This window comes from Dipteris shenzhenensis, chromosome 1 (assembly GCF_047967505.1).
Source record: "Dipteris shenzhenensis isolate YYH24624 ecotype China chromosome 1, Dip_SZ_1.0, whole genome shotgun sequence".
In the NCBI taxonomy this organism is placed as follows: domain Eukaryota; kingdom Viridiplantae; phylum Streptophyta; class Polypodiopsida; order Gleicheniales; family Dipteridaceae; genus Dipteris; species Dipteris shenzhenensis.
Window position 1 is genome coordinate 16,773,174 of NC_141596.1, and position 17,908 is coordinate 16,791,081.

Consider the following 17,908-nt stretch of genomic DNA (forward strand, 5'->3'; position numbering starts at 1 on the left):
AGATCCCCTCTGACATTCATAGTCATCTACCCCTCCTTCAGAGGACATAAGTTTCTTGACTATTGACTACAAATTGTGTGGTGCAAAAGCATTACAGCAGGAACGACTCGCATACCACAAGTTCAATAGCCACTGAATTACGCACATGGCATCCCAACTCTGAAATCAAAATAAGCCATAACCCGAGGACGGGTAATAAAATGGATCCGGGAGTATGTTGACTCTGTGCCAACATGAACTTATGAAGAAAGAGAAGGTGATACAACTTTGTGATACAACTTTGTGTTACAACTTTGTGTTACAACTTCTAGACACAACTTTATGTTACGACTTTGTGTAACAACTTTGTGTTACGAGTTTGTCTACATGAAGAGAGAGAATGTGTTACGACTTTGTAACACAACTTTGTGACACAACTTTGTGTTACAACTTTGTGTTACAACTTTGTGTAACAACTTTGTGTAACAACTTTGTGTTACAACTTCTACATGAAGAGAGAGAATGTGTTACGACTTTGTGACACAACTTTGTGTTACAACTTTGTGATACAACTTTGTGTTACAACTTTGTGATACGACTTTGTGTTACATGCAGAGAGAGAAGCTCTCCAACTTGTATAAATACCCCATAATGGAATGAAGCCCACACTCTTGGGGCATTGTGTTGAGTCTACATTGGTATTCCAAGCATTTGTCTCAAGTGTCCATGCTTCCTTGCACTGCACGTCCAAAAGCATGTCCTAACCTTGCAACCCTTCTCCCCTCTCCTCCAACCCTGCAACCCATCCTCTCCCTCTCCTCCTCCCTTCTCCCTCCTACTCCTACTCCTCCTCCTCCCTCCTCCTCCTCCTCCTCCTCCTCCCTCCTCCTTCTCCTCCTCTCTCCTCCCTCCTCCTCCTCCTCCTCTCTCCTCCCTCTCCCTCCTCCTCTTCCCTCCTCCTCCTTCCTCCTCTCTCTCTTACTTCACCCATGCTCTTACACCTTCTTCCTCTCCCACTCCTATGCTTTCCTAAACCCTTAAACTCAATGATCTACGAGGGAGACGAGTTCTCCACCATGTACTCTACTCTGAACCTTGGATCCTCCTCCTAACCCTGAACTCCTTCTAAACCTTGGAACCTCCTTCTGAACCCTGAAACTCTTTCGAACCCTTGAACTCTTTCTAAACCCTGGAACCTCCTTCTGAACCCTTAAACTCCTCCTAAACCCTACAACCCCCAATGAAAGCGAAAGCCTTCATTACCCCAACAACAATGGGTTACGTGCCTTTTACACATGCTTGCATTATGTTTACTCACCACACTTAAGCCTACGTCTCTCACCGGAACACGACTCGAGGTCCTAAGCTACATATATATTACGCAGTAGGAAAGAGCCAACAAGGGAGCAATTTGAAATTGGTATACGAAGGTGCATACATGGTAATAAAGGAATCGTGCGGAGAGGTTGGGACCACACAGAACTGGGTAGAGCCATAATCCAAGATTTTGTGGATAACAATTCTGAGCGTATGCCACACAAAAGTAGAACACTTCAGGATGGATCAAGGGAAACACAGTTGGTGATACCGGATGTATACAAGCAGGTTGATATTCTCTATGAAGTTAACATGCAATTAAAGCATAGTTTGGGTTGTAAAGAGATGTCAACTTCCACATTCAACCGCATATGGAACTCTGAATTCAAGCATGTAACTTTGTCAAAAACAAGTGAATTCTCTAAGTGTGGTTTATGTAGTGCAATCAAGGCTCAGCTTGCAGTGACAAAATGCCAAAATGAACGTAATAAGTTGATGGAAGATAGAAGAAAACACATGTTACAACAAAAAAGTTGTAGAAATGTGTACTACACTTGGCGTAGATTTTCTGAAATGTATCCTCAGACATACTTGTGCATTATCCATGATAAGATGGACCAAAAGAAGATAGCCATCCCTAGATTACGCAATCGTTCAAAGGACACAGACAAGTCCTTTCAGCTCCCAGTGGCTTTGACTGGCATGATAACACATGGACATGGTCAAGGACGTTATGGTCACTTTTCTTTATCCTTGTGGCCGTCGGATCCTAACTTCACGATTGGTTCATTGGCTTTGTGTTTGAGAAATCTTGAAAGATTTGATAACCATGCACTTGGAGATTTAGTACATGATGGGATGCCAAGGTCTGACAATGCTCTGCTAAATGCACTAACCTCAAGAGAAGCATTGGATTCTCACTATGTTTCTAATGGCAAGCAACAACTTCATCTTGGAGCAGTGGGTGGAACATTAAAAGACCTTGGACTTGGAAGTTCCCATCAAGAAAATCCTTATAAGAAACTACCCGAACACCTATTGTTGCAGTTGGATAATTGTGGTTCTGAAAACAAGAATAGGTACTTGTTTGCATACCTATCATTACTTGTTGCTCGAGGGATTTTCAAGTCAATTCAATTGGGATTCTTGATGGTTGGGCATACACATGAGGATATTGATGCAATGTTTAGCAGGTTTTCAGAGAGGTTAAGAACTAGCCAAACATTGACATTTGCACATCTCATGGATACTTTTAGACAATGTGAGGAGTCTTCTTCAACGCCATTTTTGGTAACGGAAGTCCCTGATTTCAAGAGCTATGTTGATGGATGCCTATGCGATGGGAAAGATTCTTTAGTGGGACACTCAAAGCCTCTCCAATTTCGGTTCTTTATGCGAAATGAAGTTCCTATCATGCAATATAAAGTGCATCCACGATCATTAGATTGGCAACCAAGTGAAGGTGGCATTGAGTTGTGGAAGAGACATCTGGATGGTCATCCAATGCTACCAAGTGGAGAGCCGCCTTATGTAACCATGTTCAAGTATGTGAAGGATCACTTAGATGTGATAGTTGGTATCAAGGAGTATGTACGCTTTTGGGAAAAATGGGCACACCTGCAAGGTCCAGATGCATCTTTCACAAAGTTTTACAAGCCAGTAGTGAAGTACTGGAAGAACATGATTGATGAGCTTGATAAACCAAACAATAGTGTAGAGGGCATGTACGAGAGATTTTGGCCAAAGACGCAACATATTGATTGTGTGCAAGTATTTGATAATGAAAACGATGAGTTTCAAGGAATTGAAGAGTTGAATGATCATTACTGTGGACCTCAAAGGAAAAAGCCAAAACAATCATTTGATCCAATGGTTGATGTACAAAAAGGACACTTTCTTTTGGTCCGACCAGCAGAAAAAATTTACCCAATTTGGCTAGGCATTGCTCAAACTGATGTACAGAAGGATAATAAATCTAAAAATTTCAAGAAGGTTTTCATACAATATTGGGCACCTATATGCAAAAGACACAATGCAGAAATTGAGGAGGTGTATGCACATTGTTGGAACAAGATTTGGATGTGCAATAAAGGTGATCCTCCATGTTGGGAATCTGTTGATGCTATTGTATGGTCATGGGTTCCAAAATGTAACCTCTCAAAGAAGGTTTCCTCGAAGAGCAGCAACCTCCCCATCAAGGTGAAGATACCAACCATTGCACGCAAGCGAGCTTTATCCAATTTGGCTCATAGAATAGATTCTGACTCTGATGCTGACTCCACAATGGAGTGAAGGTACTTGAAAAGCATGACTTTTTTTTCCTTGCACAACAATAATTTATTTGAATACTAACAAATATTTGGAAGGTATGACATTGATCTTTTTTCTTTATCTTTTTTTTTGCAGACCATTGCTTTGTGGTTGCAAGTTTTGCACACTCGACAAAATATCAAGGACTAGTGTTGCATTCTTACTTTTTCTCCAACTAAACTAAAATGGTGTTTTTGAACACCACCTATTTTTGAGAAGAGGCAAAAAATGCTTCATTAAACTCAAACATATGATGTTTTTTTCTCGGCTAATGCAGAACAGGCACACTCCAAATTGTGAATTTCATATACACGGCCAAATCCAGGGAGAAAGTCAATGGAGTGCACTCAATGCATTGTAATTGTAACCCCTCAAAAAATACCATGCATTGGTCAAAACCTCAACATTTGACATTTTATTTATGTTGATGCAAACCATGCACATTTGCAAGATTTGGATGGACTCCCAAATCTATGGGAAAAATCAATGAAAAACATTGAATGTTACATAATAACAACCCCTCAAAAGTTCCCAAATTATCAGGATTTTCCCAAATTCTCTAATATGGTGTTAGTGGCAGTAGAGGATATGGAGCTTATGCAGATGGATGTCAAGACAGCTTTCTTGCATGGGGATTTACATGAGGAAATTTACATGGTGCAGCCGGAAGGCTTTGAAGAAAAGGGCAAAGAGCATTTAGTTTACAAGTTGAAGAAGAGTCTCTATGGTCTTAAGCAAGCGCCTAGAGAATGGTATCAGAAGTTTGATGCTTTCATTCGGTCCCAGGGTTTTAGAAGGAGTGAAATTGATCACTGCCTCTACACTAAAAGGGCTAAGGATAATAGCCTGATAATCTTGGCACTATATGTGGATGATATGCTATTGGCTAGCAAGAATACTTATGAGCTAGATGCATTAAAGGCCAAGTTGCATGAGGCCTTTGATATGAAGGATTTGGGACTTGCAGGTCATATTCTTGGTATGCGCATCACGCGTGATCGGAGTAGGAAACTCCTTTGGCTTTCACAAAAAGAGAATGTTACAAAAGTATTGCAGCGTTTCAATATGGAGGGAGGGAAGGCAGTGAGTACTCCATTGCCTCCACATGTGAAACTGAGTCATACATATAGTCCCAAATCAGATGAGGAGAGGGCCATGATGCCCAAGGTTCCTTATGCATCAGCAGTTGGGAGTCTTATGTATGCTATGATAGCTACTAGACCAGACATTGCATTTGCAGTGGGAGTTGTTAGCCGGTATATGGCTAATCCAAGAAAGAGGCATTGGGAGGCAGTTAAGTGCATCATGAGGTACATGAAGGGTACCAAGGAGATGTGCATCTGCTTTGGTAGAGGAGACATGCGTGTACTTGGGTACACAGATTCAGACTATGCAGGGCATGTGGATAGTAGGAGATCCACTTCTGGTTATGTGTTCACCTTTGCAGGTGGTGCAGTGTCGCGGATGTCTCATGCACAGAAGTGCGTTGCTTTGTCTACCACAGAGGCTGAGTATGTTGCAGCCACAGAGGGTTGCAAGGAGGCTATATGGCTTGATCGGCTGGTGGGAGATTTGGGGATTCATACAGGTGTACCGACATTGCATAGTGATTCCATGAGTGCTATTCAGCTAGCACGGAATCTGGTCTTTCATGCAAAGACCAAACACATTGAGGTCAGGTACCATTTCATCAAGGAGGTACTTGAGGAAAAGCGCATAGAGCTTGTCAAGGTTCATACAGACGATAACCTTGCAGATATGCTGACGAAGAGTCTACCTAGTCAGCGGTTTGAGTAGTCGTGAATTGATGGGCATTGGATAGTATGCTCACTAGTTGTTCTCCCTTAAAGGCACATTGTCCTTTAAGTGGGAGGTTGTGGGGGTTAAAGGTCACTATGCCTTTACCCCGGTTATGTACAATACTCAAACACATATATAAATGAATGAAAAAGAAGATTAGGGTGGTTCTGCACCCACCAAAACTTGTGTGGCTCTCTGTCTCTCTCTCTCTCTCCTTCTTCTGTTCTTGCTTCCATTGAGAGCACTCTCAAACCACATGAACCAAGTCATAATTGATGATTTAAAGAAGACTTTAAAACTTGCAGACTTTTTTTATGTGTCATTGGATGAGTACACAGCTATGGATACTACATCGTGGTTGGGAATGCATTTGTACGTGGTAGAAAACAATAAGAGAAAACCATATTTTTTACATGTACACAAACTTAATTCAGAATCCAATGCTAATAACTTGGTGCAAGTTTTGATCCAAGCTTTAAAAGAGTATGGAGGCATGACAGAGTCTGAGATGGTCAAGAAACTTATTTGTTTTGCATGTGATGGTGCTTCAGTCTTGCAAGGTTGTCAGAATGGTGTCTCTGTACAAATAGAAACAAAATATGCTCCTTACTATGTTGGGATACATTGTATGGCTCATCGCACAAATCTAGCTTACAAAGTTGTGTCCACATTTCCATCATTACAACAAATCGAGACGGTTAAAAAAAGCTACTCTTACTTTTGCAAGAGTCCAAAAAGATACAATCAATTTAGAGTTATTGCAGAAGCACTGGGTACAAAACGGAGGAAGATTTTGAAGAATGTGGATACTAGATGGATATCTTTGGTTCAGCCAGTGAAAAGATTATGGGATGAATACAAGACTTTGGTCTATTTAATGCACATGGAGGCAGAAGAAGAGGTTGAAAAGGCAAATATTTTGTATCATAAACTGACCAACATAGATTCGATATTGGGATTGTGTGGAATTATTCCACTTTTAAACAAAATGAATATGTTGAGTAAAATGTCGCAATCGAAGGATATTTATATCAATGAATATGTCAAGGCAATAAAACTCACTAATTTGAGTATAACAGCAACATACGATAAGAAGTCAAGCTCCAGTTTTTAAGACGAGAAATTGTTTAAAGATTGGAAAAGTTTAATAGACCTAGATGGGGATTCCTCACTTTTAACATGTGACCAGGAAGGATATGATTGCCTTCATGCAAACAATCAGGTTTTCAGGATGAGGAGAGAAAAAAAATGACACAAAAGACTACAATACATTAAAAAAGAGGTTTTTTTAAAGAAAGTACAAACAATGAAAAATGCCCTTAGTGAAGTTGCAAGTGCAGTGGTAGATGAGATTAGAAGTAGGTTTCCACGAAATGACCTAATGGAAGCATTTACCATCATATTTCCACATTTTTGGGTCAATGGATCTTATGAAAATATCAAAGCAGGTCTAAAGAATCATTCGGATGCTCTCAAAAAGCACTTTGGATAGGACACTGACATGGACAATATAAAGTACAATGGTTTGTTGGATTTTGGAAAGCTTTATTCACAGTCTTCCCTTTTTGGAGAAGTCATGCACCAGCAAAGTAATTTAATGGAAAACGTTCAAATGCAATGTTCAATGGTTCGGCTTTGGAACGAGCTCTCTCGCAATACATTCCTACAAGATAACATTTCTGAGTACTTCAAGCTTGCAAATTTATGTCAAACCTTTATTCTTGGCTAAGTTGAGGATAAAAGGTGTTTTAGTACTCTCAATTACTTGAAGAATAAGCTTCGTAATAAGCTAGATGATAACTTAGATCTTAGCTTGAGATTATATTCTTGTTCTTATGATGTTAGTAGCTTTCCGTATGATAGAGCATTAGCACTCTGGAAGTCAAGCTGTAAAAGAAAAGGCTATAATTAGCCTTTTTGGACTATTTAAACTAGACTTTGAGAATTTTCTTCCCCCATTGGATTTGAAGGATATTCATTATCTTTAAACAATTTTATGTTTTGCATACTCTACAATATCCTAAATGCTAGCTATTTCATGTATTTTGAAATTATGTAAAACGGAAAAGACAGAGTTTTCAATATAACTAGTTTTTAGTATATTTATGAAAATTGAAAGTTTTTTAAATGCCCTAGAATATTTAGCCAAGTTTTGAAACAAAAATTATAACAAAAGATATAATTCGCCAATTCTTTGAAACTTTTAAAAATAATTTATGAAAAATTTTGCCAGTATATTATAATACTATATTTCTATACCTTCGATAAAAACATCCCTGCTTAATACTATATATGCAAGGTTTTCCAAAATATAACCTCTTAGATGTGCTCAAATGGGGTTTTTCGAATTTGAGTGGCTGAATGACTATATTTGGACATTGGATGTGAAAGTTATGTCACTTTTAGAAGTGCTGTCCAAGGTACCTTGAAAGACCTTGTTCAAAGGGGTTTCGCTGGCGAAACTACCTTGATGGCTTGCTTCAGTGAGTTTTCTTTGGAGAAACCCTTTCATGAAGATAGGTTGAGAGAGGTTTTTCAATGTCACCCCCTATTAAGTAAAAAGTTGTAAGAAGGATCATAAGGGAATTTTCATAGAGAAGTCTACTCTACATGTGGGTTTCTTGAAAAGCCATCCCATTATGTTCTCACCATTCCCAAAGATTCACATAAATATTCATGTATAAAATAAGCATTCCTATAATACTTTTCATATTTCTAAGTGAAACTATGTTTTCTTTTTATCCATTTTTGTCATATTTTTGCATAGTTGGAAGCTTTTTTTTTCCTTCGCTCGGACGCTTGGAAGATTTTGCTCGAAAAATGCTCGTAACCCAAACAAACTAGGTGTTTAAACATCATAGTTACATTTGGGTAGATAGGTAATACTTGTTTTCCCTGGCTTGTTATCACTTTACCTAGGACTATAGACAACCATATGGATTCTTAGATAATTTAAAAAAATTTTAAGGCACAAGTGAAGTTTAAGTCACAAGTGGAGTAAGGAGCAAATGAGTGCGTGGGTAGCGAAGGGATTAGAGGAGGTATGGGATGATTAGTGGGCCTGGTGTGTGGGGTGGTTAAAAAGAGAGTGCAAAGGGGAGATTTCCCAGGGGGTTCATAAAAGAATAATTCATAGTTGGGTAAGTGTGTGTGTGTGTGTGTGTGTGTGACCATGGTTTTTTCCTACTCAATTGGTTGCATTAGCAACCAACTACCTTTTGAGACAACCATTTTTTGTCAGCGACCATCTACATTCACCCTATTGGTGAACTCTATAGATGCAATGCATGTTGTAGGTCACCGAGAAACAACTCTCACCTCTATGTCAAGGTCTTTTGTATTTTGAGTTACAATGCTTCACGTTGGGATGCCCTAGGGTGCTTGTTTCCATGGATGATTCGTGAAAGAGAACCAAACTTGCAAATGGGTAAAATGCAAGTGAGAGAACTAGGAGAAAAAGTAGGAACACAAGCGACAAAGCCCGTTTAGGCAAGATAGACACCCTAGTTCCATGGATGGAAAGTGCAAACATCCTAGAATGGGGGGGGAGGGAAATAGGCCCAATCCTAGACTAGAGAAAACATATTTGAATCTTTGATTCGTACAAGTAGGAAAACTAGTTTAGGAGGGAAATCATATTTGAGTCCATGATCTTTTTTAAAAATGACTCCTTGTCAGGTTTATACAATTGTACATCCATAAAGTTTTGTTTCTTTCTCTTATTATGTGAAGTTATTTTGTATTTTTTCTTTTTTCCCAACGTTACGTTGGCCCTCTTGTGATTGGTGGAGAGGGATTTTTCATTTTGGCCAAAAGGCCCCAAAATGAGTTTCCTTTTTTCCTAATGGTATTCTTTCATTAAAATTGTACACCCATTTGATGCAAATGTCTGTGTGCGTGCCGTATTGGCTACACATTGATTCCAATTAAAAGTCGATTTGAGGGCTCATTATGTTTTCAATTAACAAGAGATTATGTGCAGCTCGCTATCTGCCTATGCAAAGTAGGTAATTGTATGAAGATGGGACACCTTGCTGTGGTGGGTTAATACATTTGGATTCCTATACTACTGTCTTTAACCCCTACTTGTAAAATTATTGTTATGCCTGTAAATAGGTGTGTTGTCTCAATGGTGGTGACTCACATGTCGATGTTGAAGGGATGCCGTTGGAGCCTCCACTCCAAGCTACTTCCTTATGAGAGTAATGTAAGCACGAGCTATCCACTTGTGTCACACAAGTGGCTTTCAGATTGTCGCAGGAGAGAAAGAGGGAAAGGAGAGAGGGAAGAAGAGAAGGGAGAAAGAGAAGGGGAAGAGAGAGTGAAGGGGGATGGAGTAGCAAACACAAAGGCACTACTAAAGAGACAAGATAACACCCAAAGACACTCTTGAAAGAGAAGAGGGAGCTTGTATTCCAGACTTGTGCATACAACAATGGAGACCAAAGTCAACCATTTGGTCTTTTATACATGTCACCTTTTGAAGGGAGGGCCAACCCTTTTCCTTTTAGCACTCTCCCTTGCTTTACATTAAAAGTCTCTTGGGCCCATAGGGTGCATATTTGCTATCCTTTCCATCTCTCCCCTACTGTTCCACTCCTTGTGTCAGAAATAACACTTGTGTTAACCATGTTAGAGCACTAAATAGCGCTTGTCTTAGCCTCGAGCCTCCAAGGACAAAACTATTTGGGCCTTAAACCCTCTGTATGAGGCTCAAAACCTGGAGTCGCAAGGCCGATCTTGGGCTTCTTATGGCTTGACCCCCATGAGGCACATAACCGCACTAACCACATTTTGTGGCAATTTGCCACTGGAATCTACAACCTGTGACTATTTGGGGTACATGGGGCTCAAACTCCCAAAGCTTGTACTATACTCCTTCCATGGATGCAACTGTTGAAGTAAATCATGAAGCCTAATCACCTCTAATCCCACTAGTTACCTTGCATTCTCGATGACTGTACTCTGCCTTTCCTGTTGTTCGATTTGACAAAGACTAGGTTATGGTGAGCTCCACAAACAAACATCGTAATTGGAGAAATAACTTCAATCCAATCATATTCAGACTACGACGAGAAAAAACTAATATCTAATTCATTCTGAATCCTCATGGAGTTGCCTCCAACTACACTTTGTACATCATCAAGATTGACAAAGACATGATTGAGGCAGTAAAGGCCACCCTTTCACACTGATTACATAATAATGTACCTGCCAATGAGCATATATTTAGAGTAGGCAACTTGATATTGAACACATAACACATTAGTGCACCACAAGCTATTTATTTGTCATTGTTGAGGTCACTGACAAGCGCAACTAGAGAGTTTTGATACAATGACACAAGCCTAGTGTGGATGAACAGACCCTACTATAAAACGTCACACATAGCTAGAGAAGATGGACCCATCGGGCACCAATATTTCTAAATGACATTATTACCAAATACCTCAAGTTTACTGCACATTTGCCTCATGACATGTGCCAGCCAGTACAGAATAAGGAAGGCACGAGCAAAAGAATGCAAACATGCAAAGATTGTAAGATTCAACTAGTACAACAAAACCAAGGACTCTAAAAACCATCAAAGAGAGCTTTGCTTGCAGTTCTTGACCTTTTTATCTTGCAAGCATTTATTAAGTGATGAGACTCCCACAAAGCATGACATGTACAGCGATGGTGCAGACACAATAGAGGCTAATCACTGCTCTACCAATATTAACAATAAGCACTAGTCCAACTTTAACAAAATCATGTCTTTGCCAAAAATAATAACAAGCACTAGTCCAACTACTTCTACCTCATCCAATAGTGCAGACTCCAAAGACAACAATCTTGTGTTCGACATCAAAAAAGAAATGAACCTACACACTAGATCAAATCAGTTCCATCAGCCTAGACAACGTATATACAAGTTCATGTCCAGTACTTAGTACGATGCCATGCTACAAAAATGAACCTCAAAGTAACGCATTATCTTGGATGATGTGATGTTGAAAAAATCCTTATCTCAAATTTTCGCTTGCACTTCTTCTTGTTCGGAAATGCAAACACAGGAAAGATGCTCGCATTGTTGTTGATAGTGCAAGCACTTCTTCGTTTACTATTCACACAAAGAAATATCAGATGTCGACTTGCCAAGGGCATTACTGCTTATATACCTTGGGAAAGTAGCATTCACCAACTACATGAGCCTTTCGGTAGAAAAACTCCAATCTTTATCCACATTGTATAGAAACTTGAAGCTAGTCATTCTTGATGAATGCTACTATTCCCAAACTCCTTCATGCATCCTACTTTTCTTATAGCACTTGTCTCTTCTCCATAAGTCTCCAACCATCCTTCCTTAGCCACCTATTATTAAATGCATTAAAAACACTCTCCTAGTACTGGAAAAAAAAAGAGGAAAAACATAGCAACATCAACACCCAATGGCATATCCTTGTTGTCTACATTCCATAAGTATAAAATCCAACTTGCAATCTCCCTTCTTCCCTTCTCTTCCCAACCAAATTGTCTTCGTTTGGCTATCATAACATAATTAGCAACGCTACCAATGTACTTTCTATTCTCATAATTGAGGTCCCAATATCTCATAGACATCTGCATGTAAGACTTCCAAGTTCCACACACAATCTACAACAATAAAAATTGTTCCAACTTCCTTCATAGTTTTATGTAAATGAAATCCCATATGCATCACCACACAAAAATCATGTTCGAAAGCAAATTCTTCTTTGTCAAAAGATTTCCATCATCAATATTGTCTGTTATTATTGTATTTAAAAAAAATATGAAACTACTTAACAAACAAAAAAATTTACAAACAAAACTTCCGTTTCGTCCAACAGAGCAATGACTTGATCAAACATAGATTCTTCTTCCTTGAGAATCTTCTTGAAATGTAACTACAGTTTTGAATGTGTATCGCATCTCATACATGAATCCAAAAGATGATGTGCCTTCGGTAAAGCACTCCTTCTCCAAAATACTTTGATTGAAAAGAAGACTTAGAGATGAAAGATAGAGACTCAACATCGATCAATCACCACAAATACCAACCATCACATCAGCCAAGAACACCCAAATGAATTGAGACCGAAATGGTTGATCACTTCAATCACCAACTTGCTTATTCAAGAACATATCACCCATTCACTTCCATCAAGCAAACTAGATTCCAAACAAATCATGATTACCAAATTAACCCAACCAAACACGTTGATCCTCTTAACTACAATTATACTAACTCAACTACGATTATCCAACCCACCTCAACATCTCACCCAATCCCCATTGGCAAGCCACGTGAATTTTCACCTTATTCTTATTCGTTTTGTCTTTCAGACCTATGGCCAAGCATCAATATATTTCCAAGGCTACAGTTTGTACAATTTTTTTGTTTTCTTTGGACCTTTCAATATTTCAATGTTCAAAAGGCATGATGAGGTAAATCGCTCATGGACCTCAGACAATAGGTAAAACAAATTTCTTTCTCCTTCGATTGCCTCCATGGGGAATTTGAGAGCTTGAACAAGGTGCGAGTACAAGAATACCTTCGAATAGTCCTCAAGCAAGCGGCGGTAGTGGTGGTCATCCTACCTTTTGCAGTACCATCCAAACACCACAACTGTCTCTGCATTGTATGCATTACGCCAACCATTCCGTGGTACACTTTTTAGTTGCTCCTTCTCACCTGCACATTTGACAATGTAAAACTCCACACCATTGCTATTGCTTGCCTCGACGTTGATAGCAAAATTATCCCCTATACTAAGGGCATCACTTAGAGCATCATGTCCACCTTCACAGATTGGGTCCAAAACGATGCCATACTTGTCATCGTTGATAGAATTGGAAGAACATGGCTCACACGTGCCCACTTATCAACATGAGTCTCCAATGTTCCTACATACATACAAAGCAATAACATGAAAATTGTTTTGTTCTCAATTTAGTAGGATCATCCTTTGAAAAGCCACACATGCAATGCATCAACTACGATCATGTTACATGTCTCGATCTATTGATGGGTAGCTTAGACGTGCCCAAAGACTCAACTTCGTCGACCTCAGGAACTTCATCACATCAAAAGCACATTGTAGTTTTCCCCCATCATGTGTCAAGCACCACTATGCCTTCACCATCATGCTCCCCTTTCCCATGACCTAGGCCAAAGAAATTCCAGGTCATTTGCAAGCCTGTACGGCTGTAATATCGAGAAACAAAGTAGAAGGGCCTCACGGCCTTGAACTGAGATGCAACACCATCCAACAGACCTAGTGCCTTTTGAGATTGACACCCAGATCCCTTAACCAACAATGGTGCAACATAAAGTAGTGTTGTACAAAAAGTGCATCATGGTCCTTGTCATCAAAGATATAGAAGTGGGTCTCTTTATGAATCTTGTTCTCCCCCTTGATCTCAATGTGTCGATATGTTACGTGGACAAGTACGGTGACTTGGTTAGAATGCCAATGCATTGATTGTATCTCTTTTTGCTCCTAAAGCCTACAATTTTCTACAAACACAACAACATCATCGAGGAAATTTCTCAAGCACTCCTTGAATTGCTTAGCTTGCCATGTCGTCATGAAGTTATGTGGGATAAATTGCCCAAGGTTCTTCGTCCACATTTTCCCCACAGTGGACACTTCAACCTCCTTGTATATCAATACCTTCCTGATTTTCTTCTTCCATTGGTCATTCAAAACTGCAGAACTACCTTCCTGATTTTTTTCCATTGGTCATTCAAACCTACAGCTACATTCTTTTAAACTTAATTTTAACATATGTTCTATGGCATACTGCTCATGAGGACACATAGTCATTATTTTGGTGTCACACTTCATGCAATCCCATTTCAAGCACTTCAAATCATGGAAAACCCCATGGACTAGTTTGCGACACATAATAGACTCCAACATGATGGTCACACCACTATATGTGTATTTATGGGTCCCACATCCACTTGATTTACCTTGAGTAAAACAAATAGGTCAGTCACATGTGCAAGACTTCCCATGAAATCCAAAATTTTCAGAGTGAATACAATGTATTGCATCTTTATAGCACATCATCTCCACGTGATAGGCACAACAGCACGTAATTCTATCTTTCAATTTCTTGACGATAAAGAATGGTTTCAAGTTTTCAAACGAACGATGACCAATTTGTGCTTCTGGAAACATTGACTTGAACCTTAAATACAGCTCCACCTACAGCTTCAAAATCCATCAGTGAGCAGTGTATCCCTTGAACATTTGGCAAGTATCAAGCAAGCAGTCATATAATGAAAAGCACCAACTATGGTAATTCTTAGTATTGTAGATCAAATTGATATGGCAATTTTATTTAATGCTATTGAAGGTCCAGGCTAAGTGCTACCTATGCTAACTACCATATAGTCGTCCTTATGCTAGTTTTGTAGCTCTATTTCATATATAGTAGTGTTGTAACTGCTATGTGGAATGTTAGCACGTAGCAATGCTAAGTGTCAACATTTCTAAGTGCTAAGTGATAGGCAATAGTGCTAAGTGCTAAGTGCCAAGTGCTAAGTGCTAAGCACTAGTGCTAGGTGCTAGGTGCTAGGTGATAAGTGGTAAGTGCTAAGTGCTAAGTGCTAAGCGCTAAGTTCTAAGTGCTAAGTACTAGGTGTTAAGTGCTAGGTGCTAAGTGCTAATTGCTAAGTGCTAAGTGCTAAGTGCTAAGTGCTAAGTGCTAAGTGCTAAGTGCTAAAAAGTACGAGCATTGCTAAGCGCTAGTGTTGATAATTGCCATGTGCTAAGTGCTAAGCACTAAGTGGCTAGCAGTGCTAAGTGCTAGCATTGCTAAATTCCATGTGCTAAAGTGCTAATTGCTAAGCGCTACCATTGCTAAGTGCTAAGTGCTAAGTGCTAAGTCCTAAGTGCTAATTGCTAATTACTAAGTTGCTAGCAATGCTAAGTGTTATATGCTAAGCACTAATTCCTAAGTGCTAGCATTTCCTAGTGCTAAGTATGGGCGTTGCTAAGTGCTAAATCCTAGCATTGCTGAGCACAAAGTGCTAAGTGCTAAGTGCTAATTGCTAATAAGTGCTAAGTGCTAAGTGCTATGTGCTCTATTTCCATTTCATTGTCCCTTGACATGGCCCAATACTCTACCATTCTATTTCCATTTCAACTAGATTGTTTATCTCCTCATCTTCCTCTTGATGCAAATACTCACCTTTTTGAACCTCATTCCCCATGAGAGTAAGGATCAGGATCATCAAAAGCCTGAAATACAACAGTTGAAGCAGTACATATGCACTTTCATCCTGCGAATAACAGATAAGGAAGTTCAAAGAATTACATCATTGTCACAAGATTTTATCATCAAGCTTATTTATGTGTTACCATGTAGATAAATAGGTCCATAGGCCAATAATACTTGTGACTCATCCAAAAGATGAGTGGGATACTGTATACACTACTTCCTCCCTATTTGAAATTCACATACATCCTTTTTGTTGGGTGAAACCCGAGTTTCAATCCAAAATGCAACAACAGTAGCTTGAAACTCCTTGCTAATCACATCATTCATTGTTCCTTTCTACACAAATGCAAAGGCAAATTGTTTTTCTCCTCATTTTGCAAATGATCTTTGGCTATATATAAATTTCTCTTATGGATCCAGTAACCTTGAAGCTGTAGGAACATTAATTTCACCTACACTTCCTACATTCATGAACATTGTCAAGCTACTCCTTTTCAGAAACAAGTGCTCTGAAGATTCTAGCAATGATCCTAGAGGTGTCCCTCACCATTGATGGCCATCTTCCCATGCTCAGTTTCAATCCCAATGAACAAATAGATGCTCGAACAACCACTTTCAATGAGCCATATCGCTTGAAGGGCAATATGTGTGTTTATTTGAAGATATGGTTGATACTAGTTTTTTAACACTAAGCAAACAATCTATGGATTCGCGGATTACAAGGAAAAGATCAAGAAAGCCTATCACCGATCCCATCTTTACCACACTCATTGGGTAAAAGCAATTGCATCACAACATCACCTGTAGACTCAACCATAATCCCAGGACGGGCAGTCGAATTGATTTGGGGAGTTTTTAACCATGTGGCAACAAGGGCCAGACGCATAGTCTAGAGCAACAAAGATGAGATCATTCTGTGTGTCGAGAAGCAAAGTTTTGCTTGTAATATCTTGAGCTTGAAAGATGGTATGATGAATCTAAAATGATAAGAATAGCCAAAATCCTCTCTAGAAAATATCTAATCATACTTGCAAAATGAAGATCTAGAGACAGAAATACAAAAACCAGAGAGAGACAAACTAAAAGCCTACACTTTTTGAGGTCCCATACAAACTAAAAGCCTATACTTTTTGAGGTCCCATGCAATTAAGGGTGAGATCCCCTTGCATGTAGCCTCATGTTGAGGCTGAGGGTGACACTTGGCAAATTTGGCTCATGCTTTTGTATCTTTCCAATCAAACTTCATTTATCAATATTACCAGCGTGATCAACATTATCATGTATATCCATAAATTTTAAAATATGATCGCCTATCATGTTAAAGCTATGCTTCCATGTTCCTTTGAGATATCAAAGAATATTTTAGGATACATTAAGATGATTTCTATAGGTCTTTTACTTAAATTGGCTAAAAAAGTCCCAACTACATAGGCAATATCTGGCCGAGTGATTGTTAAGTTAGTGTACGTCAAAGTTACCAACGATTAGCTGTATAGATAATTTAGGAGATTTAAATCAAAAGATCTATCATAAGTTGGTAATTAAATGTTGGATTCCATGGGATTTGGTGATGATTTGCAACCATGAATAAAAAAACTTTGGCAATGGTTTGCAACCATGGGATTGGTAATGGTTTGCAACCATGAATGAAACTTTTATTCAAGTTTGAGGAAGTAGAAAACGCCAAAAGAACCACCAAAGCTTTTGGTGGGAGGAGTCCCTAATATGTTGGGAGGACAACTGATCTAGAGGCTCATTAACTTTTCCTCTCGTGGGATAAAGTGAGAGATTAGAATGCTTTGATTCTATTCGATCCAAGATCTGCATAGGATTTTATCTCAGAAGACCTAGCTTTGAGGCTGGGAAAAGATTTTGAGACCATCCATAGATGCAAAGCATGTTTTCAAATGCGATACAATTAAGGTCACTCCATTGATTGGAAAGCATAGAATTCATATTCTGGATTATGTGGATTCGCCCCTCAAGCATTATGATGTAATTTTGGGCATGGTGTGGTTCCAGAGAAAAGAGGCACACCTTGACTTGAAAGCAAGAACTCTCACTTTCATGCATAGAAACAAGAAGCACAAGATCTTGGCCAAAGGAAGGTACCTTCTTTGATGACATATTGGTATTTCAAAATGGAAGAACATAAGGAACACGTGGCCATTGTGTTTCAAGAACTTCGTAACAAGAAGATTTTTATTAATGGCAAGAAAAGAAAATTTTTCCTTGATGAGATTCACTATCTTAGACACATCATATC